Source organism: Pristiophorus japonicus, unplaced genomic scaffold (assembly GCF_044704955.1).
Source record: "Pristiophorus japonicus isolate sPriJap1 unplaced genomic scaffold, sPriJap1.hap1 HAP1_SCAFFOLD_130, whole genome shotgun sequence".
Taxonomy (NCBI): Eukaryota; Metazoa; Chordata; class Chondrichthyes; family Pristiophoridae; genus Pristiophorus; species Pristiophorus japonicus.
In genome coordinates, this window is record NW_027250967.1 from 1,519,518 (window position 1) to 1,546,892 (window position 27,375).

A 27,375-nucleotide genomic window follows, 5' to 3' on the forward strand; every position below is an offset into this window, starting at 1 on the left:
CTCTGGCACAGCTGGCACAACAGAGGGGAGCTGACCAGTGAGCTCCCTCTGTGCTGATCGGGAATGTGTTGGCTCACCTTAAACAACTTGTGTCCCACACTGAAAGCTCTCAATCCTTCTCCTCCGCTGCCCTTTACAGAAATGTCACGGATCACCCAGCCACCGTGTTCACTTCCACATCCTCACAGTGGGGCCACAGAGGCTCCTACCGTCTCACCGCGATCAGCGAACTCAAAATTAAACCCGGAACACGTGTCCAGCAACGGGCAGGAGAAACAAGAGAATCTGTAAGCTCGGTCCGTAACAGAAAGTAATGGGGTTATTCATGGTGATTACAGCAATTACTAATCGTCTCACAGACCTCAATTATTTTTATTTGACAAATTGATCTCGAGTATCGTTACCAGGTTAGTGCACCGGATCTTAACCCCTCGACCACCAGGGAACAGCTACGATGCATGTAGATATATTTATATATATTTGTATATGACCGTGAATATCAACGGCGAGCTGTCTAGGCCTCATGGTGCAACGGTAGCACGTCTAAATTTAAGTGAGAGAAATTCTTTTCTACAGTGAAATCCATTTCATCGTTTGTTCCCTTTTAAACACTAGAAACTAAGACGAGGAATAAATAGAGAAATCAAAGCACAACGATATAGACAAGAGGAAGAGAGAAGGGGAAATACTGTCCCCACCCAGAACTAATGCAGAAACCCCTCTGCTGCGCTCGGGGTGGCCACCCACAGCCTGGATACACTAACGTCCCAACAGCGCATTGACTGTCGGAGTGGGACCGTGCGGCGCTTCAGAAGACAGGTCGAAAAAGCAAAGTCACTGATTCGGTCTCATGTGCTCCGGCTACAAAGAATAGATACACACAATAACATGCTTTTATAATGGTTACACTTTATCGCCATTCTTGTCAAGCAGTTGTTTCGTTGGTCCAGGGGTATGATTCTCACTTCGGGGTTGTTCATGGCAATTTGCGAGAGATTCCACGTTTAAATACCGAATGAGACCTTTCAATTTGCATAGAACTTATGCAAACAAGTGTTCTATCTGTAAACCTGTAAATGCCTTGTTTAACCATCAAAGGGCTCATCCCCTGGAGTCCCAAGAGATCCCACAATCCCTTGGGAGCACTTGTACTTAAGGAGGCCTCACAGGCTGGAGAAGCACTCTGGAGACCTGCAAGAAAAGACTACGGTCACAAATTACTTTGAGTTCACAGTATCTGGACAGACTCTTTATTCATGCACTACATCTGGTGATGAGATACAGATGACGAACCCCACCACAACGATGCAGAGACCAATGGGCATCCTGGAGAAATTTTCGGAGGGAGATGATTGGGAAAGCTTAGTGGAGCGACTCGACCAATACTTCGTGGCCAGCGAGCTGGAAGGAGAAGCGAATGCTGCCAAAGGAAGGGCGATTCACCTCACTGTTTGCGGGGCACCATCTTATGGCCTCATACAAAAGCTGCTTGCTCCAGCGAAATGCACAGAGAAATCGTATGTTGATTTGTGCACACTGGTCCGGGAGCATCTTAACCTGAAGGAAAGCGTTCTGATGGCGAGGTTCCGGTTCTACATGTCAAAAGGTCTGAAGGCCAGGAAGTGGCGAGCTATGTCATCGAGCAAAGACACCTTGCAGGCATTTGGAATTTGAAGGACATTTGGAGCACATGCTCAGGGACTTCTTTGTACTTGGCATTGGCCATGAAGTAATACTTCGTAAACTAATTTTGACAGTCGAGACCCCAACCTTGAGTAAAGCCATAGCGATAGCCCAAGCGTTTATCGCCACCAGTGACAATACCAAACAAATCTCTCAGCACACGAGTGCTGTACAAGTACTGTGAACAAAGTAATGTTGTTTTCAAATCGTTACGTACAGGGCAGGCCTCACATGCCTGTAGCTGTACGTCTGCAGATGTCTGAGAGTCCACCATCAAGGGTGATGAATGCTACGCCATTAACATCTTGTTGGCGCTGCGGGGGTGATCATCGTTTCCATTCAAGCCGCTTCAAAGGATACGTTTGCAAGGGCTGTGGAACAATGGGACACCTGCAACGAATGTGCAGGCAAGCTGCAAACCCTGCTAATCCTGCAAACCACTATGTTGCAGAGGAGGGCAGATCCACGGCAGATCACAACGAACCAGAGCATCAGACCGAGGAGGTAGAGGTATATGGGGTGCATACATTTACCACAAAGTGCCCCCGATAATGTTGAAGGTTGAATTAAATGGACTCCCGGTGTCAATGGAGCGAGACATGGGCGCGAGCCAGTCCATTATGAGCAGAAAGACTTTCGATAAATTGTGGTGCAGCAAGGCCTCAAGGCCAGTCCTGACTCCCATTCGCACTAAACTGAGAACTTACACAAATGAACTGATTCCCGTAATCGGCAGTGCTACTGTAAAGGTCTCCTACGATGGAGCGATACACAAGTTACCACTCTGGGTGGTACCGGGCGATGGCCCCACGCTGCTCGGCAGGAGCTGGCTGGGGAATATACGCTGGAACTGGAACGACATCCGAGTGCTCTCGCCCGTCAACAACATTTCGTCTGCCCAGGTCTTAAACAAATTTCCCTCGTTGTTCGAACCAGGCATCATGAAGTTCCAAGGAGCAAAAGTGCAGATCCACCTAATTCCCCGGGACGCGACCTATCCATCACAAAGCGAGAGCAGTACGGTACATGATGAGAGAGAGGGTGGAGATCGAGCTGGACAGGCTGCAAAGAGAGGGCATCATTTTGACGATCGAATTCAACGAGCGGACCAATCCAATTGTTCCAGTCCTCAAGGGAGAGGGCACCGTCAGATTCTGTGGTGATGACAAAATAATTATCAAATGATTCTCCCTTCAGGATCAATACCCACTACCAAAGGCAGACAACCATTTTGCGACGCTGGCGGAGGAATGACGTTCACGAAGCTGGACTTGACCTCAGCCTGCATGATGCAGGAGCTGGAGGAATCATCGAAGGGCCTCACCTGCATCAACACGCACAAAGATCTCTTCATTCACAACAGATGCCCATTTGGGATTCGATCAGCCGCGGCAATATTCCAGAGAAACATGGAAAGCTTACTGAATTCGGTCCCACGCACCATGGTCTTCCAGGACAACATCTTGGTTACAGGTCGGGAAACAGATGAGCATCTGCAGAACCTGGAGGAGTTTCTTAATCGGCTTAATCGCGTGGGGCAAAGGTTAAAATGCTCGAAGTGCATTGTCCTGGCGCCTGAAGTGGAGTTCCTGGGGAGAAGAATTGCGGCGGACAGCATCAGGCCCACCGATTCGTAGATGGAGGCAATCGACAACACACCGAGGCCACAGAACGTGACGGAGCTGCGGTCGTTTCCAGGACTCCTGAAGTACTTTCGTCTCTTCTTACCGGGTCTCAGAACATTGATCGAACCACTGCACGCTTTACTGCATAAAGAAAACGAATGGGTATGGGGTAAAAGCCAAGAAAATGCCGTTGTAAAAGCTAGAAAACTGTTATACTCAACCAAATTGCTTGTGCTATATGATGCATGTAAGCCTTTGGTGCTAGCATGTGATGCGTCGTCATACGATGTTGAGTGTGTACTGCATCAAGCTCATGAATCTGGGAAATTGCAACTGGTTACTTATACATCCAGGAGTCGGTCTAAGGCTGAGAGGGCCTACAGCATGATCAAAAAAGAAGTGTTAGCATGTGTTTATGGAGTAAAAAAAAACACCAATATCTGTTTGGGCTCAAATTTGAATTGGAAACTGACCATAAGCCACTTTTATCCCTCTTTTCTGAAAGTAAGGGGATAAATACAGATGCATCGGCCCGCATCCAGAGATGGGCGCCCACATTGTCCGCATACAACTACGCCATCCGCCACAGACCAGGCACAGAAAACTGTGCCGATGCTCTCAGTAGGCTGCCATTGCCCACCACAGGGGTGGAGATGGCACAGCCCCCAGATTTAGTTATGGTAATGGAAGCATTCGAGAGTGAGCAATCACCTGTTACCGCCCGACAGATTAGAACCTAGATGAGCCCGGATCCCTCATTGTCCTTAGTAAAAAAACGGTGTGCTCCACGGGAGTTGGTCTGGTGTTCCGTTAGAGATGCAGGAAGAAATAAAGCCGTACCAGCGGCGCAGAGATAAAATGTCCATACAGGCAGACTGTATCAAGTAGTGGTGCCAAAAAAGAGCAGGGACACTTTCATTAGTGATCTCCACAGTACCCACCCAGGCATTGTAATGACGAAAGCGAAAGCCAGATCCCACGTGTGGTGGCCCAATCTCGATGCGGACTTAGAGTCCTGCGTTCACAGATGTAATACATGCACGCAGTTAAGCAATGTACGCAGGGAGGCGCTGCTAAGTTTTTGGTCTTGGCCCTCCAAACCGTGGTCTAGGGCACACGTCGACTATGCAGGCCTGTTCTTGGGTAAAATGTTCCTTGTGGTTGTAGATGCGTACTCCAAGTGGATTGAAAGTGAGATGATGTCCGCTGCCACCATTGAAAGCTGGCGGATCATGTTTGCCATGCACGGCCTGCCTAACGTTCTTGTCAGTGACAATGGGCTGTGCTTCACCAGTGCTGAGTTCAAAGAGTTCATGACACGCAATGGGATCAAACATGTGAAATCTGCCCCGTTTAAACCAACATCCAATGGTCAGACAGAGAGAAGAGTGCAGCAATCAAGCAGAGCTTGAAGAGGGTAACTGAGGGCTCACTGCAGTGTCACCTATCCCGAGTCCTGCTTAGTTACCGCACAAGACCCCACTCGCTCACTGGGGTTCCCTCCGCGGAACTGCTCATGAAAAGGGCCCTGAAGACAAGGCTCTCGTTCGACCACCATGATCTACACAAACAGGTAGAGAGCAGGCGGCTTCAAGAGAATACATATCATGATCAAGCAAATGTGTCACGCGAAATCGAGATTAATTATCCTGTATTTATGTTGAACAATGGACAAGGTCCCAAGTTGCTTCCCAGCACTGTCGTGGTCAAAGAGGGGAGTAGGGTGTTCCTGGTCAAACTTTCATATGGACTCACCTGCAGGAAACACTTGGACCAAACCAAACTCAGATTCATGGACTATCCAGAACAACCCACAATAGACTCTACCTTTTTCACTCCTCCAACACACACACAAGTGGCACTCAACCCAGCGGTTGACCACGAAGCAGAACCCATCACCCGCAGCAGCCCAGCAGGACTCACTATGCCCAGCAGGCCAGCGAGGGCCCAACAAATGACTCACCAAAACCAGCATTTGCACCGAGAAGTTCAACCAGGGAAAGGAAGGCCACAGATTGACTCAAATTGTAAAGAGTTACACTGCTGACTTTGGGGAGGCTGCGGGGAGCGGTGCGGGGGGAGTGCTGTTACATGTATAAACCTGTAAATACCTTGTTTAACCATCAGAGGGCTCATCCACTGGAGTCCCAAGGGATCCCACAATCCCTTGGGAGCACCTGTACACCAGGAGGCCTCACAGGTTGGAGAGGCACACTGGAGACTTGTAATAAAGGACGACGGTCACACCTTACTTTGAGTTTGCAGTATCTGGTCAGATTCTTTATTCAAGACATAACACTCTGTATTTAGGAGACTGATTTAAAATGTTTATTGCTCATGTGACAAGGAATCTGGGGCGACTTTTGTTCAATTTATTTCACAGCAAAAATAGTCTCAAAAATCACGTTCCGCCCGGGATCCTTTCGCGTGTGAAGCGAACGTGATAACAACGAGGCTACGGAAACACGGCGGTTCAAATGATGTTAGGAACATAACCAGATGTTTAAACTTGCTGTCAAGGAACTGCCAGGATCTTCTTGAATAGTGGACCAGGCTTGAGGGGCCGAATGGCCTACTCCGGCCCCTCATCCTTCCATGCTTATGATCTTATGACGTTTCACAGGAGAACAAACTCGCCCCTGAGCATCCATGAGGAGAAAGCTACAGAAAACATTCCCGCCCGGTGAGCTTTCACTTGTGAGGCAAACATGTGAACCGCTACACTGCGGAAACATCTCCACTTTCAGCACCAGGTCAGACGGAAATGTGAAGCGAGCAGGTGAACTGCTGAATCCCAGTTTTTTGCAGTGAGTTGTGGTGTCAAACAATGAGTTTCACTTAATGATAAAAAGTAAGAAATGTCAGATTCAAATCCACAACTCCAGAGGAGACTGCAAACGGAACACAGCATCTGAGACCGCTCGGACATCCTGACTATTCAGTGCTGGGTGTGGCCACCTGCAGGGTGATTTTGAACTTTTGTGTCCTGTCACATGAAATAAATGAGGGCACCAGGCGTATCTCTGCCTGACACCGGGGAAACAGTGAGACAGACTTTGGAGCAAGGGTCTGGTTATTGCCAAACAGCAAAGAAAATATTAATTCTGGAAGAACAATTTCCAAAAATACAGTGACCCCGACATGATTTGAACACACAACTTTCTGATCTGGAGTCAGACGCGCTACCATTGCGACACGAGGTCTAGACCAAAATAATGTGATGTTCGTCTATATGAAGGTTTCACATACAAGTTGCTTTAAAATCCCTAACCATTCCCACCAGGTGTCAGAAGCAGCGCTCACCTGCCAGTCACCGTATGTTTTTTTCTGAAACATTTGTGTTGCTTTCAAGGGAAAGCATCATTAATTAACCCCTCACCTTCTTTTGCACAATGAAAGAAATGCTAACTGAGGGACAGTCGGATACTTCAATCATTTGTCCTGTGCTTTGCGGAGCGGGCAGGGAAGTGGACCTGAGTCCATGATCGCATCGGCCATGATCGTATTGAATGGCGGGGCAAGCTCGATGGGGCGTATGGCCGACTCCTGCTCCTATTTCTTATGTTCTTATGGATATTAACCCATTTTACACACTGTATTTTAGGAGTCTGGTTCAAAACCTTCATTGCCGATAACGCCAGGAATCTGGGGCAACTTTTGTCAAATTTAACAGCACCGGTTAATCCGACCGTGCACAGAAAATAGAATCAGCAGTGAGGATAAAATCCCATGGTGCTCATTTTCAGATTCAATTCAGTAGGATTTCAAATAAAGTGAAAGAATTTAACAGTGAAAAGATTTCGAAGTGTTACTTATATTTGTGTCTTTAATTAAACTTTGTGACGTCTGACTCCCGTTCATGCCTCAGCTGAATAAGAAAGGAGGGTTTGACGTTGACCAGACTGCACTGCCCCTGATATTTGTGAGCTCATCCTTTATATTCAGTGGTTCCTCGCCCTTTGATGGGCTGCAGTGTAGCGGGTATCACGTTGGCCTCACACGCGAAAGGTCCCCGGTGGATCCGTTTTCTCTCACTGAAAGTTATTGAAGTGAAATAAAGTGCAATGAAGGAATAAGGGAGCCCTTTTGCCAGGAGAATAAATAGCAAATAAAAACAGCAAATGCTGGAAATCTCAGCAGATCAGGCAGCATTTGCCAGGAGAATAAACTCGCCTCTGATTGTTCCTCTATAGCAAGTTTAAACATAAAGTTCATGGCCAGGATTGAACCAGGGCCCTGTCTCATGTAAATAAAACGTAATAACCGCTGTATGACAGAAACCTCTGTCACAACAACCGCAACAAAGGGGAGCTGACCAGTGAGCTCCCTCTGTGTTGATCAGGAATGTGTTGGCTCACCTGAAACAACTTCTGTCCCACACTGAAAGTTCTCAATCCTTCTCCTCCGCTGCCCTTTGCAGAAATGTCACGGATCACCCAGCCACCGTGTTCACTTCCACATCCTCACAGTGGGGCCACAGAGGCTCCTACCGTCTCTCCACGATCAGCGAACTCACACAGTTTGTAAAATTAAACCCGGAACACGTGCCCGGCAAAGGGCAGGAGAAGCCAGATAGTCTGTAAGCTCGGTCTATCACAGAAAGTATAGGTATTCATGGTGATTACAGCAATTATTAATTCTTTGAGGATGTAATGAACAGGGTGGATAAAGGGAACTCGTGGATGTGATGTATTTTGACTTCGAGAAAGCATTTTGACAAGGTGCCACACAAAAGGTTACTGCACAAGATAAAATTTCACGAGGTTGGCGGTAATATATTAGCATGGATGGAGGATTGGCTAACTAACATAATACAGAGAGTCGGGATAAATGGTTTATTTTCGGTTTGACAATCAGTAATTAGTTGGATGCCGCAGGGATCGATGCTGGGGCCCCAACTATTTACAATCTATATTAATGACTTGGGAAAATGGATCGAGTGTAACATTGCCAAGTATGCTGATGATACAAAGATGGGAGGAAAAGCAATGTGTGAAGAGGATACAAAAAATCTGCAAAAGGACATAAACAGGCTAAGTGAGTGAGCAAACATTTGGCAGATGGCATACAATGTTGGAAAGTGTGAGGTTATGAACATTGGCAGAAAAAATCAAAGAGCAAGTTATTATTGAAGTGGAGAAGGATTGCAAAGTGCTGCAGTACAGTGGGTCCTGGGGTAATTTTGCATGAAAACCAAAAGGTTAGTATGCAGGTACAGCAAGTGATAAGAACATAACATAAGAAATAGGAGCAGGAGTAGGCTATACGGCCCCTCGAGCCTGCTCCTCCATTTAATACGATCATGGCTGATCCGAACATGGGCTCAGGTCCACTTCTCTGCCCGCTCCCCATAACCGCTTATTCCCTTATCAGTTAAGAAACTGTCTATCTCTGTCTTAAATTAAATTTATGATCAGGAAAGCCAATGGAATCTTGGCCTTTATTGCAAAGGGGATGGAGTATAAAAGCAGGGAAGTCTTGCTGCAGTTATACAGGGTATTGGTGAGGCCACACCTGGAATACTGCGTGCAGTTTTGGTTTCCATATTTACGAAAGGATATACTTGCTTTGGAGGCAGTTCAGAGAAGGTTCACTAGGTTGATTCCGGAGATGAGGGGGTTGACTTATGAGGAAAGGTTGAGTAGGTTGGGCCTCTACTCATTGGAATTCAGAAGAATGAGAGGTGACCTTATCGAAACGTATAAGATTATGAGGGTGCTTGACAAGATGGATGCAGAGAGGATGTTTCCACTGATCGGGGAGACGAGAACTAGGAGGCATAATCTTAGAATAAGGGGCCGCCCATTGAAAACTGAGATGAGGAGAAATTTCTTCTCTCAGAGGGTTGTAAATCTGTGGAATTCACTGCCCCAGAGAGCTGTGGAAGCTGGGTCGTTGAATAAATTTAAGACAGATATAGACAATTTCTTAAACGATAAGGGAATAAGGGGTTATGTGGAGCGGGCAGGTAAGTGGACCCAGTCCATGATCGGAGCAGTCATGATCGTATTAAATGGCGGAGCAGGCTCGAGGGGCCGTATGGCCGACTCCTGCTCCTATTTCTTATGTTCTTATGTTCTTATGTCCCTTTGTTCCTCTGCACTTCTCAGTGTCCTACCATTTAATGTGTATTCCCTTTCCTTGTTAGCCCTCCCAAAATGCATGACCTCACACTTCTCCAGATTAAACTCCATTTGCCACTGTTCTGCCCACCTGACCAGTTGATTGATTTCCTCCTGCATTCCGCAGCTTTCTTCTTCATTATCAACCACACCGCAGATTTTAGTAGCATCTGCAAACTTCTCAATCATAACCCCTATATTCAAGTGTAGATCATTGATGTAAATCACAAAAAGCAAGGGTCCAAGTACTGAGCCCTGCGGAACCCCACTGGAAACATCTTTCCAGTCTCAAAAACACCCACCAACCATTACCATTTGCTTCATACCTCCGAGCCAGTTTTGGATCCAACTTGCCACTTTGCCCTGGATTCCATGGGCTTTTACTTTTGTGACCAGTCTGCCATGTGGGACCTTATCAAAAGCTTTGCTACAATCCATGTGCTTTGCCTTCATCAACCCTCCTGGTTACCTCCCCAAAAAATTCAATCAAGTTAGTCAGACACGACCTTCCCTTAACAAATCCGTACTGACTGTCGTTGATTAATCCGTGTCTTTCTAAGTGAAGATTTATCCTGTCCTTTAGGTTTTTTCCAATAATTTACCCACCACCGAGGTTAGGCTGACTGGCCTGTAATTACTCGGTCTCTTCCTTTCTTCTTTCATAAACAAAGGTACAACTTTAGCAGCCCTCCAGTCCTCTGGCACCACACCTGAAGCCAGAGAGGATTGGAAAATGATGGTCAAAGCCTCTGCTATTTCCTCTTTTGCTTCACTTAACAGCCTGGGATGCATTTCATCCGGGACTGGGGATATCCACTTTCACAGCTGCTAAACCTCTTAATACCTCATCTCTCACTATGTTTATTTCATCTAATATTTCACACTTCTTCTCCTTGATAGTAGTGTCTGCATCGCCCCTCTCTTTTGTGAAAACAGACGCAAAGTATTCATTCAGAACCATCTCCACATCTTCCGCCTCCACACACCGATTACCCTCATGGTATCTAATAGACCCACCCTTTGTTTAGTTATCCATTGCTCTTAATATATTTCTAAAACATCGTGCATATGCTGGAGAAATAAAGAGCTGATGTTGAATTGAGACCTACTCGACTCGACTCTTTAGTAGAACCAGAGGTGCTCTCGGTCGAAAAGCAACTGAGACAATGCGGGCACATTTCACCCGGACAAGGTCCGGTCTTTGAAGTGCTACATCAACAGTCCCTCTCTTTTGTGAAAAAGAGGCAAAGTATCGATTAAGAATCATAGCCACGTCTTCTGCCTCCACACACAGATTTCCTTTGTGGTCTCTAATAGGCTCCACTCTTTCTCCAGTTATCCTCTTACACTTAATGTCTTTGTGTTTGTGTTTTTCCTGATTTTACTTGTGAACATTTTTTCATGCTCTCTCTTTGCCTTCCTGATATATTTTTTAATTGCACCCCTGCACTTCTTATTTTCCTTTAGAGCTTCTGCACTTGGTGGTCTCACAATTGTACAGTTGTAGCAGGATTTCCCTGCTTTTGTACTCCAACCGCCTTGTCATAAAGACTAACATTCCATTTGCCTTCCTAATTACTTGCTGTACCTGCATACTAACCTTTTGTGTTTCATGTACAAGGACCCCCAGGTCCCTCTGCACCGCAGCATTTCGTAATCTCTCCCCATTTAAATAATTATTTGCATTTTAATTATTGCTCCCACAGTGGATAACCTCATATTTCCCACATTATACTCCATCTGACAAATTTCTGCCCACCCACTGACCCTATCGATATCGCTTTGCAGATTGTTTGCGTCCTCCTCACAACTTGCTTTCCCACCTATCTTTGTATCATCAGCAAACTTGGCGACATTACAAACATGCAGAGCACAGGACAAGTTATTGAAGGATTGACATTCTCTCAGTTAGCATTTCTTTCATTGTGTAAAAGAAGATGATGGAATCATTAATTATTTTATCCCATGAAAGCAAAATAAAAGCATAACGAAAATAATTGGCACATTTGAAAGGAACATTTTTGTTTTGTGCAGTTTCGGTCAGAGAAATGTTTGTGAAAGGAATTTTTTGCAGAAACGGATTCAGCATTTCAGCTTGTCACTGAACACTTCTCTCTGGGTACTGCACTAAGCAGCAGTTTCTTTAGTGTAGCGGTTATCTTGTTCGCCTCACCCGCGAAAAATCCCTGGTTCGAGCCCAAATGAAAATGTTATTTTTGTAACAAAAACTGATTTTAATTGTTCATTCCCTCCTTCCGTCCTGTAAACTTCTCTGATCCCATGGTGAGCAATGAACATTTAAAACCAGTCTCCTAAAATACAGAGTGTGTAAAATCAGAAAGGGAATAAAACTTCCTCAATGATTAAAGTTTCACAAATTATTAAAATGAAGTTGTTGAAGTTTCGACTGACCCTCAGTGATCATGTTAGCATTTCTTTCATTCTGCTCAACAATGCTATCGGTTAATACCAGCAGATCTGAGCCGCATTTCAAACCCGGAAACAACTCATTCATTATTCACCCTTCCCAGTTCCAGTGCACAGAGGGTGATTTATACTCCATCCCAGAAACTCAAGTCTAACTTCTGACATTCCTTCTTTCTAATTATCAACGCATTTGTTTTGACACCACTCTGAAGTGCTTTGGGTCATCTGTGTCATTTAATTAAATTACTAAACTTTGTGGTAGCAAAATTACTTCCCTAACTGGGAATCGAACCCTGGTAACTGAAGTGATTGGAAAGGTTTTGTGAAGCATTTAAATATGCCCTGCAAAATTCTCGCACTGCTAATTTAAAAACACGGTTACAATTTGTTTCAGTGCGAAAGAAGGGGATTGAAAATGACAACAAAAACACCAGGCAGCAAGTGCATTCAGACAAATTCAAACTTTTCACAAAGTTGGTACGACGAAGCAACGGTTGAGCTAAAGTGGGCAATGACCAATAGTTAAGAAACATCTCATTATAAACGATGAGCCCACAAATATCAGGAACAATGCAGTCTGGTCAATGTCAAACCACTCCTTCCTTATTCAACAGAGACATGAATGGCAGACAGACGCCACAAAGTTTAATTAAAGAGCGAAATACAAGTCACATTTAATTTCCAAATCCTTTCACTGTGAAATTCTTTCACTTTATTTCAAATCTTACTGCGTTGATTCTGAAAATGAGCACCATGTGATTTTATCTTCAATACTGATTCTATTTTCTGTGCACGGGAGGAATTACCGCTCCAGTTTTGAGCCCAATTTGACAAAAGTTGCCCCAGATTCCTGGTGTCGTCAGCAAAGAATATTTAGAACCAGACTCCTAAAATAGTGTTTTATTATATTAATTCACAGGATCTGGGTGTCACTGGCAAGGCCAGAATTTATTGCCCAACCCTAATTGCCCTTGAGAAGGTGGTTGTGAGCCATCATCTTGAACCGCTGCAGTCCGTGTGGTGAAGGTGCTCCCACAGAGCTGTTCGGGAGCGAGTTCGAGACTTTTAACCCATTGACGATGAAGAAATGACCGATATATTTCCAAGTCAGGATGGTGTGTGACTAAATCTAACAATGGCTGGTGCCGCAGGCACCAAACATTTTAAAGCAATGTCCTAAAATGCAGTGTGTAAAATTAGACAAGATAGTAATTCACAGAAAAATAGAAACAGAGAAAATAGGTGCAGGAGTAGGCCATTCGGCCCTTTGAGCCTGCACCGCCATTCAATGAGTTCATGACTGAACATGCAACTTCAGTACCCCATTTCTGCTTCCTCGCCATACCCCTTGATCCCCCTAGTAGTATGGACGACATCTAACTCGTTTTTGAATATATTTAGTGAATTGGCCTCAACAACTTTCTGTGGTAGAGAATTTCACAGGTTCACCACTGTCTGGGTGAAGAAGTTTCTCCTCATCTCGGTCCGAAATGGCTTACCCCTTATCCTTAGAATGTGACCCCTGGTTCTGGACTTCCTCAACATTGGAAACATTCTTCCTGCATCTAACCTGTCGAACTCCGTCAGAATTTTAAATGTTTCTGAGATCCCCTCTCGTTCTTCTGAACTCCAGTGAATACAACCCAGTTGATCCAGTCTTTCTTGATATGTCAGTCCCGCCATCCCGGGAATCAGTCTCGTGAACCTTCACTGTACTCCCTCAATAGCAAGAATGTCCTTCCTCAAGTTAGGAGTCCAAAACTGTACACAATACTCCAGGTTCGGCCACACAAAGGCCCTGTACATCTGCAGTAACACCTCCCTGCCCCTGTACTTAAATCCCCTCCCTATGAAGGCCAACATGCCATTTGCTTTCTTAACCGCCTGCTGTATCAGCATGCCAACCTTCAATGACTGATGTACCATGACACCCAGGTCTCATTGCACCTCCCCTTTTCCTAATCTGTCACCATTCAGATAATAGTCTGTCTCTCTGATTTTACCAGCAAAGTGGATAACCTCACATTTATCCACATCATACTTCATCTGCCATGCATTTGCCCACGCATGACATGCAAAGCAGGGAAAGTAATGTCTAAAATGGGTCTGTATAAAATTAATGTGAATATTTTTCTGCCTGACAGGGTTTTGGAAGCAGATTTAATAGTAACTTTCCAAAGGAAAATATAGTTGAAAAAGAAACATTTGCAGGGTGCTGGGTAATGGGACTAATGGAAATTTCTTTTACAGAGCCAGTACAGATAACAACATAAGAAATCGGAGCAGTAGTAGGCCATACGGCCCCTCAAGCCTGCTCCACCATTCAATGTGATCATGACTGATCGTCGATCTCAACTCCACTTTCCCGCTCGATCTCGCGATCCCTTGATTCCCTGAGACTCCAAAAATTATCGAACGCAGCCTTGAATATATTCAGAGACTCAGCATCCACAGGCCTGTGGGGCAGAGAATTCCACAGATTCATAACCCCCTGAGTGAAGAAATTCCTCCTCATCTCTGTCTTAAATGGCCGACCCTTAACCTGAGACTGTGCCCCTTGGTTCTAGATACTCCAGCCCGGGGGAAACAACATCTCAGCATCTACCCTGTCAATCCCCTTCAGAATATTGTGTGTTTCAATGAGATCACCTCTCATTCTTCTAAACTACCGGAGAGTATAGTCCCATTCTACACAATCTCTCAACTTAAGACAGTCCTCTCATCCTTGGAATCAATCTGGTGAACCTCTGTTTTACCACCTCCCAGGCAAGTGTATCCTTCCTCAGATAAGGAGACCAAAACTGTGTGCAGTACTCCAGGTGTGGTATCACCAGGGCCCTGTATAATTGTAGCAAGTCTTCCTTACTCTTGTACTGTGGGCTATATATTCGGTACTATGGGGCAACTGCAAACAGTGCTCCCTGGCAGTCTAGTGGTAAGGGTTTGGTGTTCTCATTGCTGTGGTCAGTGTTTGATTTTCGGTCAGGGAAAACATTGTTACAGAGCAAGTTCATTAAAAATAATTCAAGTCGGTGAAATACTGAATAATTGTTTCAATCAGCATTAATGTACCCACATGTATTGCACACTGAAGGAAATACAAATATGTTTGACCAGCGACTGTTGAATTTTAATAACTTTTTATTCAACCGTAGAATCAGCAGAAAAACAGGATATTCGCCCATAGTACTTATCTAAGGAAGGATATACTTGCCTTGGAGATGGTGCAACAGAGGTTCAACATATTGATTCCTGGGATGAGAGGGCTGTCCTATGATGAGTGATTGTGTAGAATATGCCGATACTCTCTGGAGTTTCGAAGAATGGGAGGTGATCTCGTTGAAACGGACAATATTCTGAAGGGGATTGACAGGGTAGATGTTGAGAAGCCCGACTAGCTCAGTTGGTAGAGCATGAGACTCTTAATCTCAGGGTCGTGGGTTTGAGCCCCATGTTAGTCGATTACTGTTCCTTAAAATTTATGTTGCTTTCACGGAAAAACATCATTAATGAACCCATAATCTTCTATTATTTCGAGGGCACCTTTCAATGCTTCACAAAACCATTCCTTTCGCTGCAGCCACCCGGGATCGTTTCCCGGTTTGGGAAGTAACTTTGATATCACCGTTTGTCATTGAAGTGGAGTAATTTTATGAAGTTCGATGGATTTCGCAAAGCACTTCAGAGTGGTGTCAAAACAAATGAGTTTGTAATTAAAAACACTGAATGTCAGTAGTGGGAATCGAATCCACACTACCAGAACAGACTGCAATCTGAACGCAGCGCCTTAGACCACTCGGCCATCCTGACTGTTGGATGCTTCAGTTACAAGTTATTACTCGGGAAATTTTCAGACCGGACGCTTGTTCAGTGTTGCTGGAAGGCCCAGTGATCGGGATATCCTCTCCCCCGGGGTTTTCTTGAGCCTGTGCTCGGTGCACGAGGAGCTTTGCCCCGGGTCCGAGGTAGTTTGCATCCCAGGGATGGACAATAACCCTCTGAGCTCTGGAACTGGGGAAGAGCCAATAATTAATGAGTTGTTTGTGGGTTTCAAATGCATCTTCGATCTGATGGGATAAACCGATAGTGTTGTTTCACAGAATGAAAGAAAAGCGAACAGGGACAATCGAAATTTCAAAAACTGAACTTTAATCATTAGTGAAACTTTAACCCTTTATCCCCGATCTGATTTTACACACTCTGTATTTGAGCAGATTAGTTTTAAAACGTTAATTGCTCATGCGACAATGTATCTCGGACAGCTTTTGTTCAATTTTATTGCAGACAAGTTTTTGCTTCGCAAATAATGTTTCCGCCCAGGCTCGAAACAGAGACCTTTCGCGTGTGAGGCAAACATGACAACCGCTACACTAAGGAAACTGCTGCTTAGCTCAGTGCCCAGAGAGAAGTGTTCAGCAACAAGCTGAAATGCTCAATCCCTCTCTCTGCAAAACGTTCCTTTCACAAACATTTCTCTGAACGGAACTGCACCAAACAACAATGTTCTCCTTTCAAAGTCATTAAACTCCCCAATTCCCACATCTGCAATTTTAAGGACAAGGACTGAAAGCGCTTTGCGATCAGAAAATTGCAGGAAACCCCTGTGGTTAATGACAGGGCTTTTGATGGTTGATTTCCGTACACACCTTGTGTGATGTATTTAAACCTTGCCGATCTGTATCACACCACCACCAGAGGGCCGACCTGTTGGAGTCCCAAGGGATTCCAGCATCCCTTGGCACCATGGTATAAAAGCACTCTGGAGTTTTATTAAAGGAGCTGATGTCACACTTACTCAATGGTCACAGTACTCAGTTTCATTCTTTATTATGAGCGTTTCAATTGGCGACGAGACAATGAACAACCACGCGAAAATGCAAGTAACAGTTGGTATAACTTGATAACAGCACAGCTGACAATGGTTGCGTAATATATTCATGCAGCCAAAACGCACAATGACAACCTGGAACTGCACGGCACCGAATCCTCAGGGAGAAACAATGAAAAGGCTTTGTCCCTGAATGGGCTACGATCCACCAACCTTGCAGTTAATAGCTGAACGCACTAATCCATTGCACCACAGAGACAGATAGATGCACATATTGCAAGACATCCCTGTGATATCTTCACACAGCACAGCACACACAGCTTCCTAACATACAGGCTGCTCTCTCGGAACTCTCCGGAAAGAGCCTGTTCTGTTTAATGATTAACTATACAGTTGCAGTACACAATACGTCCACATCCACAGTGTGGAGCTACAAGCATTACATGCTGACAGACATTACAATCCCAAACCAGGGTGTCAGTCAGTTAAAGCTTCAGATTGCTCTGACCGGGATGGAACTTGTCCACTCTCAATTGTACTTTTCCCAAATAAAGGGTGGGACATTCATTGTGGATGTGTGGAAGCAGTCTTATCCCGCACACTGCAGACACTTCCATGTCACCACCAACCAGCTCTCCCGCAACCGGTGTGATCTACCTTCCAGCCTTCCGGTGCCTTGTCTGTGACGAAGTATTCTGACTGTCCCGAAGCCGGTATCCTTTGTCATCAATCGGGTTTTAAGTTGTTTCGGTAATTTTTACCTGCTGGACAGTCGAGGCACAAATTGTAGTGTGGAAAACTTGCGTGGATGCCGGTTTTCGAGTGGTTGATTTTCCTGGTTGGGCCCGTCGGTCGCGGTGGTCCGGTTGATGCCTGTTACCAAGTCAGTTGGTATTGATGTTCCACTGATTGGTTTTTTGAAGTTCTTTTCTCCGATGTCGTGATGTCTCTTCCTGTGTTATCTCGCCGTTTGCTCTCGATCTTGATCTTGTTGTTCCAAAGTAATGGTCAGAAAAATAGGTTGCTCTTGGTACGAAAGGCTCCCAGTTATACTCTGAGAGGCTGCTTAATCTTCGTGCCAAATCTAACGTTTCTTTTGTTTAAGTTTTGCTGCCCATTGATTTAAGTGTTCTTCTTTGTGTAAGTTTTGGCGGACTAGCTAACTGAGACTTGATTAAATGTTTTAATCTGGTGTTGATAGACTTTGGGATGGTGATACTCCTTATTTATGAACTGATGAACTCTTGTCCATTGTAATAGCACTGCTTTGGCTTCGCGAAGTCTGAGCTGAGCCAGATATTTCTATACATGTTGAAAAGGTGTTGGAATATGGATGTGATATTTGGATCCTGTGGGTGGGGTGGATAATGTTTCTTCTGTGGTCGATTGTTTAAATGCTAATGTTTTCTGGGGTCTGACTATGGTTAAAGAGCTCCCCCAGACAAACTGATTATCTACAATATCCAAACTCTAAATCCCACCCCTCTGTCACTGCAGCTTTTAACCACAGGCCCAAACATGTCTTTTAAAATCCCAAATTTGGTTAAGAATTGTAGATTTCTTCCATATGCTTTTTAGAATCCCAAACTTTATGTTTAATAGGTTTAAATCGAATTTCCTTTTCAGTGAGTCGAAACACTGGGGGGTTTCCATGAATTTTGGAATCTATATTGGCAGTCCCTCGGAATCGAGGAAGACTTGCTTCCACTCGTAAAGTGAGTTCTTTCATGGCTGAACAGTCTAATACTAGAGCCACAGAACCTATCACAGGTGGGACAGATAGTCGTTGAGGGAAGGGATGGGTGGGACAGGTTTGCCGAACGCTCTTTCTGTTGTCTGCACTTGATTTCTGCATGCACTCGACGTTGAGACTCAAGGTGCTCAGCGCCCTCTCGGATGGTCTTGGGTCAGGGACTCCTGGGTGTCAGTGGGGATGTTGCACTTTATCAGGGAGGCTTTGAGTGTGTCCTTGTCGAGTTTCTGTTGCCCACTTTGGCTCTTTTGCCATGAAGGAGTTCCGAGTAAGCACTTGATTTGGGAGTCTTGTGTCTGGCATGCGGACTATGTGGCCTGCCCAGCGGAGCTGATCGAGTGTGGTTAGTGATTCAAAGCTGAGGATGTTAGCCTGAATAAGGCCGTTGATGTTGGTGCGTCTGTCCTCCCAGGGGATTTGTAGGATCTTGCGGAGACATCGTTGGTGATATTTCTTCAGCAACTTGAGGTGTCGACTGTACATGGTCCATGTCTCTGAGCCTTACAGGAGGACAGGTATTACTACAGCCCTGTAGACCATGAGCCTGGTGACAGCTTTGAGGGCCTGGTCTTCAAACACTCTTTTCCTCAAGCGGCCGAAGGCTGCACTGGCGCATGGAGGCCGTGTTGAATCTCGTCGCCGATGCCTGCTCTTGTTGATAGGAGGCTCCCGAGATATGGGAAGTGGTCCATGGTGTCCAGGGCCGCGCCGTGGGTCTTGATGACTGGAGGGAAGTGCTGTGCGGTGAGGACAGGCTGGTGGAGGACCTTTGTCTTACGGATGTTTAGCGTAAGGCTCATGCTTTCATACGCCTCAGTAAATACATCGACTATGTCCTGGAATTCAGCCTCTGTATGTGCGCGGACGCAGGCCTTGGTGAGGCCTCACCTGGAATATTGTGTACAGTTTTGGTTTCCTAATCTGAGGAAGGACATTCTTGCTATTGAGGGAGTGCAGCGAAGGTTCACCAGACTGATTCCCGGGAGGACAGGACTGACATGTAAAGAAAGACTGGATCAACTAGACTTTTCTTCACTGGAATTTAGAAGAATGAGAAGGGATCGCATAGAACATATACAGGTCTGATGGGATTGGACAGGTTAGAGGCAGGAAGTATGTTCCCGATATTGGGGAAGTCCAGAACCAGGGGTCACAGTCTAAGGACAAGGGGTAAGCCATTTAGGACCGAGATGAGGAGAAACTTCTTCACTCAGAGAATTCTGAACCTGTGGAATTCTCTACCACAGAAAGTTGTTGAGGCCAGTTCGTTAGATATATTCAAAAGGGAGTTAAATGTGGCCATTACGGCTAAAGGTATCAAAGGTATGAAGAGAAAGCAGGAAAGGTGTACTGAGGTGAATGATCAGTCATGATCATATTGAATGGTGGTGCAGGCTCGAAGGGCCGAATGGCCTAATCCTGCACCTGTTTTCTATGTTTCTATGTTTTTATGTTTCTATGTTTCTATGCAAAGCACAGAAAAAATGGTTGAAGTATCGACTCTGCCTCAGTTAGCATTTCTTTCATTGTGCAAAAGAAGGTGACGGGTTAATTCATGATGCAATCCCGTGAAAGCAACACAAAAGTTGAACAAAAAAACATACGGTGACTGGCAGGTGAGCGCTGCTTCTGACACCGGTGGGAATGGGCGGGGATTTGAAAGCCCCTTGTATTGTGAAACCTTCATATAGTCAAACATTTCCGATGTGCTGTATCGACCTCGTGGCGCAACGGTAGCGCGTCTGACCCCAGATCACGTCGAGGTCACTGTTCTTCAGGGTAATTCGGGAATTAATATTTTCTTTGCTGTTTGGCAATAACCAGACCCTTGCTCCAAGGTCTGTCTCACTATTTCCCCGGTGTCAGGCAGAGATATACCTGCTGCCCTCATTTATTTCATGTGACAGGACACTAAAGTTCAAAATAAACCTGCAGTTGGCCACATATAGCCCTAAATAGTCAGGATGGCCGAGCGGTCCAAGGTTCTGTGTTTAGGTCGCAGTCTCCTCTGGAGGTGTGGGTTCACCTCACACTTCTGACACTTCCTGTTTTTAATCATGAAGTGAAACTCATTGTTTGACACCACGACCAACGCCTGAAAAGTGGGATTTTGCATCCACCTGCTCGCTTAACACTTCCGTCTGACCTGGTGCTGAAAGTAGAGATGTTTCCGCAGTGTAGCGGTTAACACGTTCGCCTCACACGCGAAAGCTCACCAGGCGGGATTATTTTCTGGAGCTTTCTCCTCATGCATGCTCAGGGGCAAGTTTGTTCTCCTGCGAAATGTCGTAAGATCATAAGCATGTAAGGATTAGGGGCCGGAGTACGCCATTCGTCCCCTCGAGCCTGGTCCATCATTCAAGAAGATCCTGGCAGTTCCTCGACAGCAAGTTTAAACATCTGGGGCGGAGCCAACAGGCGCCTGGCTGCAATCAACGACAAAAAGGTGCATTTTGCAGAAGCCCAGCTAACTCAGTCAGCAGATCATGAGATTCTAAATCTCAGGGTCAGAGGTGCGAGCGCCACTTTTGGTGATTATTTTTCATAGAATTATATAATCAGAAGTTTACAGCATGGAAGGAGACCATTTCGGCCCATCGTGACCGTGCCGGCCAATAACAGGCTCTCCAGCCTAATCCCACTTTCCAGCTCTCGGTCTATAACCCTGCAGGTTACGGCACTTCAGGTGCACATCCAAGCACTTTTTAAATGTGGTGAGCGTTTCTGCCTCTCCCACCCTTTCAGGCAGTGAGTTCCAGACCCTCTGCGTGATGAAATTTTCCCTCAAATCCCCCCTACACTTTCTACCAATGACTTAAAATTTATGCCCCATGGTTGTTGACCCCTCTGCTAAGGGAAATGGGCACATTCTGTCCACTATATCAAGGCCCCTCATAATTGTATACACTTCAATGATGCCTCCCATTAGCCCACTTTTTCCAAGAAAAACAACTCCAGCCTATCCAATCTGTCCTCATAGCTAAGATTCTCCACTCCCGATAACATCCTCGAAATCTCCTCTGTAAGTCTCCAGTGCAATCACAGTCTTCTTCCTGTATAGTGGTGACGAGAACTGCACGCAGTACTCCAGCTGTGGCCTAACCAGTGTTTTATATTCAAGCATAATCCACCTGCTCTCTTGTTCTAGGCCTCGGCTAATAAAGGCCAGCATTCTGTATGTCTTCTTAACCAGCTAATCCACCTTGCCTGCTACCTTAAGGGATCTGTGGACATGCACTCCCAGGTCGCTTTGTTCCTCTACAATTCTCAATGTCCTACCATTTAATGTTCAATCTCTTTCTATTGTGTCTGTAAGCACTCAAGTAATGACTCCAAGAGGCAAGGTATTGTACTTGAACTGTGGTGACCTTAGTCCATTTATTGCAGTTCCTGAGTGAGGGTACAGTATGGTGAGCTCCGTTTTATACCTGGTTACCTGTCGTGTTCCGGTGATCCCTAGGTCTCCACCAGTTGCACTCTCTGGTGCTACAGGCATAGTGTATATAATGTGAAGGTACATCCAGTAGTCTTTTGTAACTGTACATTGAGTGTGCAGGGAGTATACTTATATTATATATACACAGCATCACTCTCCCCTTAGTCTTGTGCCACTGGCCTTTGCATTGTGTGCTCTGGCCCGAGACCCAAAGCCCTTGCACCTTGTCTATGCTTTGGCTTGGTTCTCTCCCTGTGGACCCCCAAATCCTTATTGCCACGACATTGGGAAATGTTCAGCAGTGGATGGTTGGAGGTTGCAGTGGGGGTTGAGTGGGTTCTGGGTGTGATCCATGTGTGTCCATGGCTATATACATCCATTCAGCCCCCCCATACATAGACCATGTGTGTGGCTCAACACCTGCAAGTGCACACCTGTACAGACAGAAAGAACAAAAAAACATTGGATTAGTTACATCACTGTTTGGGTTCTACAGTAGTGGAACAAGTACATTTTACAGGTAAGGTACATACTTGGTATCACAGCCTTGCCCCTGGGTTGTGTAGGTGCAGGTGGGTGAGGACACTAGTTCCAGAGTAACCAGACTGTGTCCAGGTTGTCTGATGGCGGCGCTGTGTCCCCTGCCAGCTGGGTGGGCTCAGATCGCTCACCTGGCTGAGTCTCAGAGCCTTTGCCGTTGCCTCATGATGGGCAGAGCCACAGGAGTGTGTGGCCTCCCTGTCCTCCTTTGAAGGCTGCATTGTCTCCCTGCTGCTCTTCAGCGATAGTGGGAGCCTGGTCATCCCAGGTCCCGTTGGGAGGACAGCAGGGTGCTATCCGCTCGCTCCCAGTACTGGCCCTGGTGGCCAGAGAGGGGGCAGGGTACCGGTAAAGGTGCCTTTGCCGTCCGCTGATCACTGGGCCTGCAGCTGGTATGCTCCCTCTGTGTGTGGCCACACTCCCTGGGGTATCACATTGATCCCGGAGGGGCAGGCTACATGGTCGCGGGACCAAGGTGCTGACGGGAGGTTGCCCTTGGTTTTGTCGGCATGCTTGTAAATCCCAGCATCGCACGTCATCACTTCGTTGACTCTCACAATACTTTGGTTCTGACCGCAATCGCCTGACTTATCATGATTAGTTACATTTACAAACTTGAAATTGTCAGTTACATCTTTTACATATGTATCACCATCATCGCTGCATAAAGAGTGGAACTGTCCCTTTAATAGTGATGGGTTGCCGGTCTCCTTTAAGAGGGTCTTGCAATCTTTACCCCAATCCGGTTCGCCGCTCGGCATCACGTGTTGATCCCTTGTGGTCTGGCTGCCGCCATGTTGACTTCAGGCCCTTCACCTCGTGGTTCGGACGCCATCTTCTTTCTCTCCATGAGGTAGGCTGCGGTGATCCTTTTCTCCCCAGGTTCTGCCACGGAAGCCGGGAAGTTACCTTCTGCGTGAATTTTCTTCCTCTGGAGTCCTGCCACTGGAGCCTGGAAGGTGAAGTCTGGCTGTTTGGGCTGGATCATCTCGCCGTTGGGTTGAGCGGTCTGTGTCGTCGCCTCACAGTCGAGTTGGGTGGTTGGTTTTTCAGGTGTTGTGCTGGATCCAACTTCGGGGCCATGAGGGATGTCGATCGCTGGAGGTTGGAGCTTTTCCCAGCTCCAAGTGATCTTTTTCATCCACCTTCTTCCTAATAGTTTTGGACAATCTCCAGCAACGATCCACAAATGTAACCTGTGCATCTCGCCGCCATGGGACACCTGGACATCCACGCTGCCAACGACTGGGATGTATCGTTTGTGTAGGTGAGCAGTTTCACTTCGATCGGGATCATTTTAGGTCGTTCGATTGGATTGTCCCAGAGTTTCTCAAAGGCCGCCTGATTCATCAGTGACTGGCTAGCCCCTATGTCCACCTCCATCGTGACTGGAACATCGTTGATTTCAACTTCCATTTTCAACGGGGAACTCTCGGTGGTGCAGGTAAACACTCCGTACACCTCATCGTCGCTGGACTCCGGATGATCAGCCAACTCTTCATCGACTCGGTGAGTACGATTTCTCTTGCATATTCGCTGGAGGTGGCCCTTCATGTTACAGCCTTTGCAAGTATAGTGTTTATAGCGGCACTGGTGGTCCCTCTGATTTCCTCCACAGCGCCAGCATGGGGTTGGCCGGTTGGCCCCATGTGGCGGACTCAGGATTCTGTGACTCGGTGTTCTGTTCTCTCTTCCCTGAGAGAGACTGCTAGCAGCAGCCCTGCCTCTAAAAGGCAACTTTCAGTTCACAGTACTTGCTGGGTTAGAGTCCTGGGGATGAGACATCCACTTGGAATCGCAGGCCGAGATCATGAACGCCTGGCTCACGTTAATTGCCTTCTGCAGGGTGACCATGGTGTCCGCAGAGCGGAGCCTGTGGAGAAGGCCCTCGTGACCGATTCCAGTAACAAAGATGTCCCTTAGTGCTTCGGTGAGGTGATCGCTAAAATCACATGGTGCAGCCAATCGTCTCAGGTCTGCAGCATATTTTGCGATTTCTTGGCCTTCGGATCCACCGGTGGGGAGAGAACCGGTGTCTGGCTGTGAGGATGCTCTCTATAGGTTTGAGCTGTTCCTGTATCAGCGTTACGAGCTCCACATATGTTATTGTCTTCTCTGGGACTAGCAGGTCCCTGACAAGGCCATAGACGGTGGGCCCACAACTGCTGAGCAGGATAGCTCAGCACTTATCAGCCAGCAATGTCGGGTCGACTTCCCCCACGTCATTCGCAATAAAGAAGTGTTCGAGCCTTTCCACAAAGGCCTCCCAATCTTCCCCATCGGCGAATTGTTCAAACGTGCCAAGGTTAGCCATTGTCACATGGAAATTTGTATTCTCGTCACCAGTTGTTGTGTTTGTAAGCACTCTAGTAATGACTCCACGAGGTAAGGTATTGTACTTGAACTGTGGTGACCTTCGTCCACTTATTGCAGCTCCTGAGTGAGGGTACAGTACTGTGAGCTCCCTTTTATACCTGGTTACCTGTCGTGGACAGGTGACCCCGAGGTCTCCACCAGTTGCACCCTTTGGTGGTATAAGCATAGTGCATACAGTGTGAAGGTGCATCCAGTGGTCTTATGTAACTGTACATTGAGTGTACAGGATGTATACTTATTTTATACATACACAATAAAGATCATCAGTTAATTAATGGTGTTTTCCCGTGAAAGCAGGATAAAATTTATCAATGATTTAATTTCTGCATTTAGAAAGACATGGGTTAATCACAGATAGTCAGCATGGGTTTGTTCAGGGAAGCTTTTGTCTGACTCACTTGATTGAATTTTTTGAGGAGGTAACCAAGTGGATTGATGAGGGCAGTGCGTATGATGTAGTGTATCAGGATTTTAGCAAAGCTTTCGCCAAGTTCCCACATGGAAGACTGGTCACGAAAGTAAAAGCCCATGGGACCAGGGCAAAGTGGCAAGTTGGATGCAAAATTGGCTCAGAGGCAGGAAGCAAAGGGTAATGTTTGATGGGAGTGTTTGGGACTGGAAGGATGGTTCCAGTGGGGTTCCACAGGGCTCAGTGCTAGGTCCCTGGCTTTTAGTGGCAACATCAATAATCTAAACCTAAATATAGGAGGTATGATTAAAACATTTTCAGGTGATACTAATTTAATCCAGAGAAGTGTGAGGCTGTGCATTTGGGGAGGGCAAACAAGGAAAGAAACATACATTAAATGGTCGGACATTGAGAAGTGTGGAAGAACAAAGGGACCTTGGAGTGCATGTCCACAGATCCCTGAAGGGAGCAGGCCAGTTGGATAAGGTGGGTAAGAAGGCGCACGGAATGCTTACCTTTATTGGCTGAGGCATGGGATAGAAGAGCAGGTTGGTTATGCTTGAAATGTATAAAACACTGGTTCGGCCACAGCTGGAGTACTGTGTGCAGTTCTGATCACCGTATTACAGGAATTATGTGATTGTACGAGAGGGTACAGAGGAGATATACGAGGATGTTGCCAGGCGTGGAGAATCTTAGCTATGAGGACAGATTGGATCGGCTGGGTTTGTTTTCATTGGAACAGAGGAGGCTGAGGGGAGACAACATTGAGATGTATAAAATTATGAGGGGCCTAGATATAGTGGATAGCAGAGGGGTCAACAACCAGGGGGCATATATTTAAAGTAATTGGTAGAAGGTTTAAAGAGGATTTGAAGGTAAAATTCTTCATGCAGAGGTTTGTAACGGTCAGGAACTCGCTGCCTGAAAGAATGGCGGAGGCAGATACCACATGTAAAAAGTATTTGGATGTGCACCTGAAGTGCCATAACCTGCAGGGTTATGGACCCAGAGCTGGAAAGTGGGATGAAGCTGGATCGCCTCTTGTTGGCCGGGGTGGAAGTGATGGGCCAAAATGCCCTCCTTCTGTGCTGCAAACTTCTATCATTCTCTAATTCTATGAAAAATGTCAATGTCCAATGTTGGTGTCGAAACCACGACCCTGAGATTAAAAGTCTTATATTTCACTGACTGAGCTCGCCAGGCTTCTGCCAAACATACCGTTCTCTCACTGATTGCAGACAGTCGCCTGTTGGCTCCGCCCCAGATGTTTAAACTTGCTGTCGAGGAACTGCCAGGATCTTCTTGAATGGTGGACCAGGCTCGAGGGGCCGGATGGCGTACTCCGGCCCCTAATCCTTACATGTTTATCATCTTATGAACTTTTCACAGGAGAACAAACTCGCCCCTGAGCATGCATGAGGAGAAAGCTACAGAAAATATTCCCGCCTGGTGAGCTTTCGCGTGTGAGGTGAACGTGTTAACCGCGACATTGTGGAAACATCTCCACTTTCAGCACCAGGTCAGACGGAAATGTTAAGCGAGCAGGTGAACTGCTGAATCCCAGTTTTAAGGAGTTGGTCGTGGTTTCAAACAATGAGTTTCGCTTTATGATTAAAAACAAGAAATGTCAGAAGTTGGATTCAAACCCACACCTCCAGAGAAAACTGCGATCTAATCACAGCACCTTCGACCGCTCGGCGGTGTGTGAGGCCACCTGCAAGTTGATTTGGAACTTGTGTGTCCTGTCACATGAATTAAATGAGGGCAGCAGGCGCATCTCTGCCTGACACTGGGGAAACAATGAGACAGACCTTGGAACAAGGGTCTGGTTATTGCCAAACAGCAAAGAAAATATTAATGCTGAAAGAACAGTGACCCCGACGTGATTTGAACACGCAACCTTCTGGTCTGGAGTCAGACGCGCTACCGTTGCGCCACGAGGCCTACACAATGTGTCTGAGATGTTCCTCTATATGAAGCTTTCACAACACAAGGGGCTTTAAATTCCCCGCCCATTCCCACCAGGTGTCAGAAGCAACGCTCATCTGCCAGTCACCGTATGTTTTTTTCTTAAACTTTTGTGTTGCGTTCATGGAAAAGCATAATTAATTAACCCGTCACCTTCTTTTGCACAATGAAAGAAATGCGAACTGAGGGACAGTCGATACTTCAA

General features: G+C 46.2%; 2 non-coding genes across 2 annotated transcripts; one reads left to right on the forward strand and one right to left on the reverse strand.

The window, feature by feature from the left end:
• The first annotated feature begins 15,245 nt into the window (after positions 1–15,245).
• On the forward strand, positions 15,246–15,318 carry trnak-cuu (transfer RNA lysine (anticodon CUU)). The gene has a single exon. It is a non-coding gene; the product is annotated as a tRNA-Lys (tRNA).
• An 11,756-nt stretch (positions 15,319–27,074) lies between these two features.
• Positions 27,075–27,146, reverse strand: trnaw-cca (transfer RNA tryptophan (anticodon CCA)). Its single transcript has one exon. It is a non-coding gene; the product is annotated as a tRNA-Trp (tRNA).
• Positions 27,147–27,375: the final 229 nt, after the last annotated feature.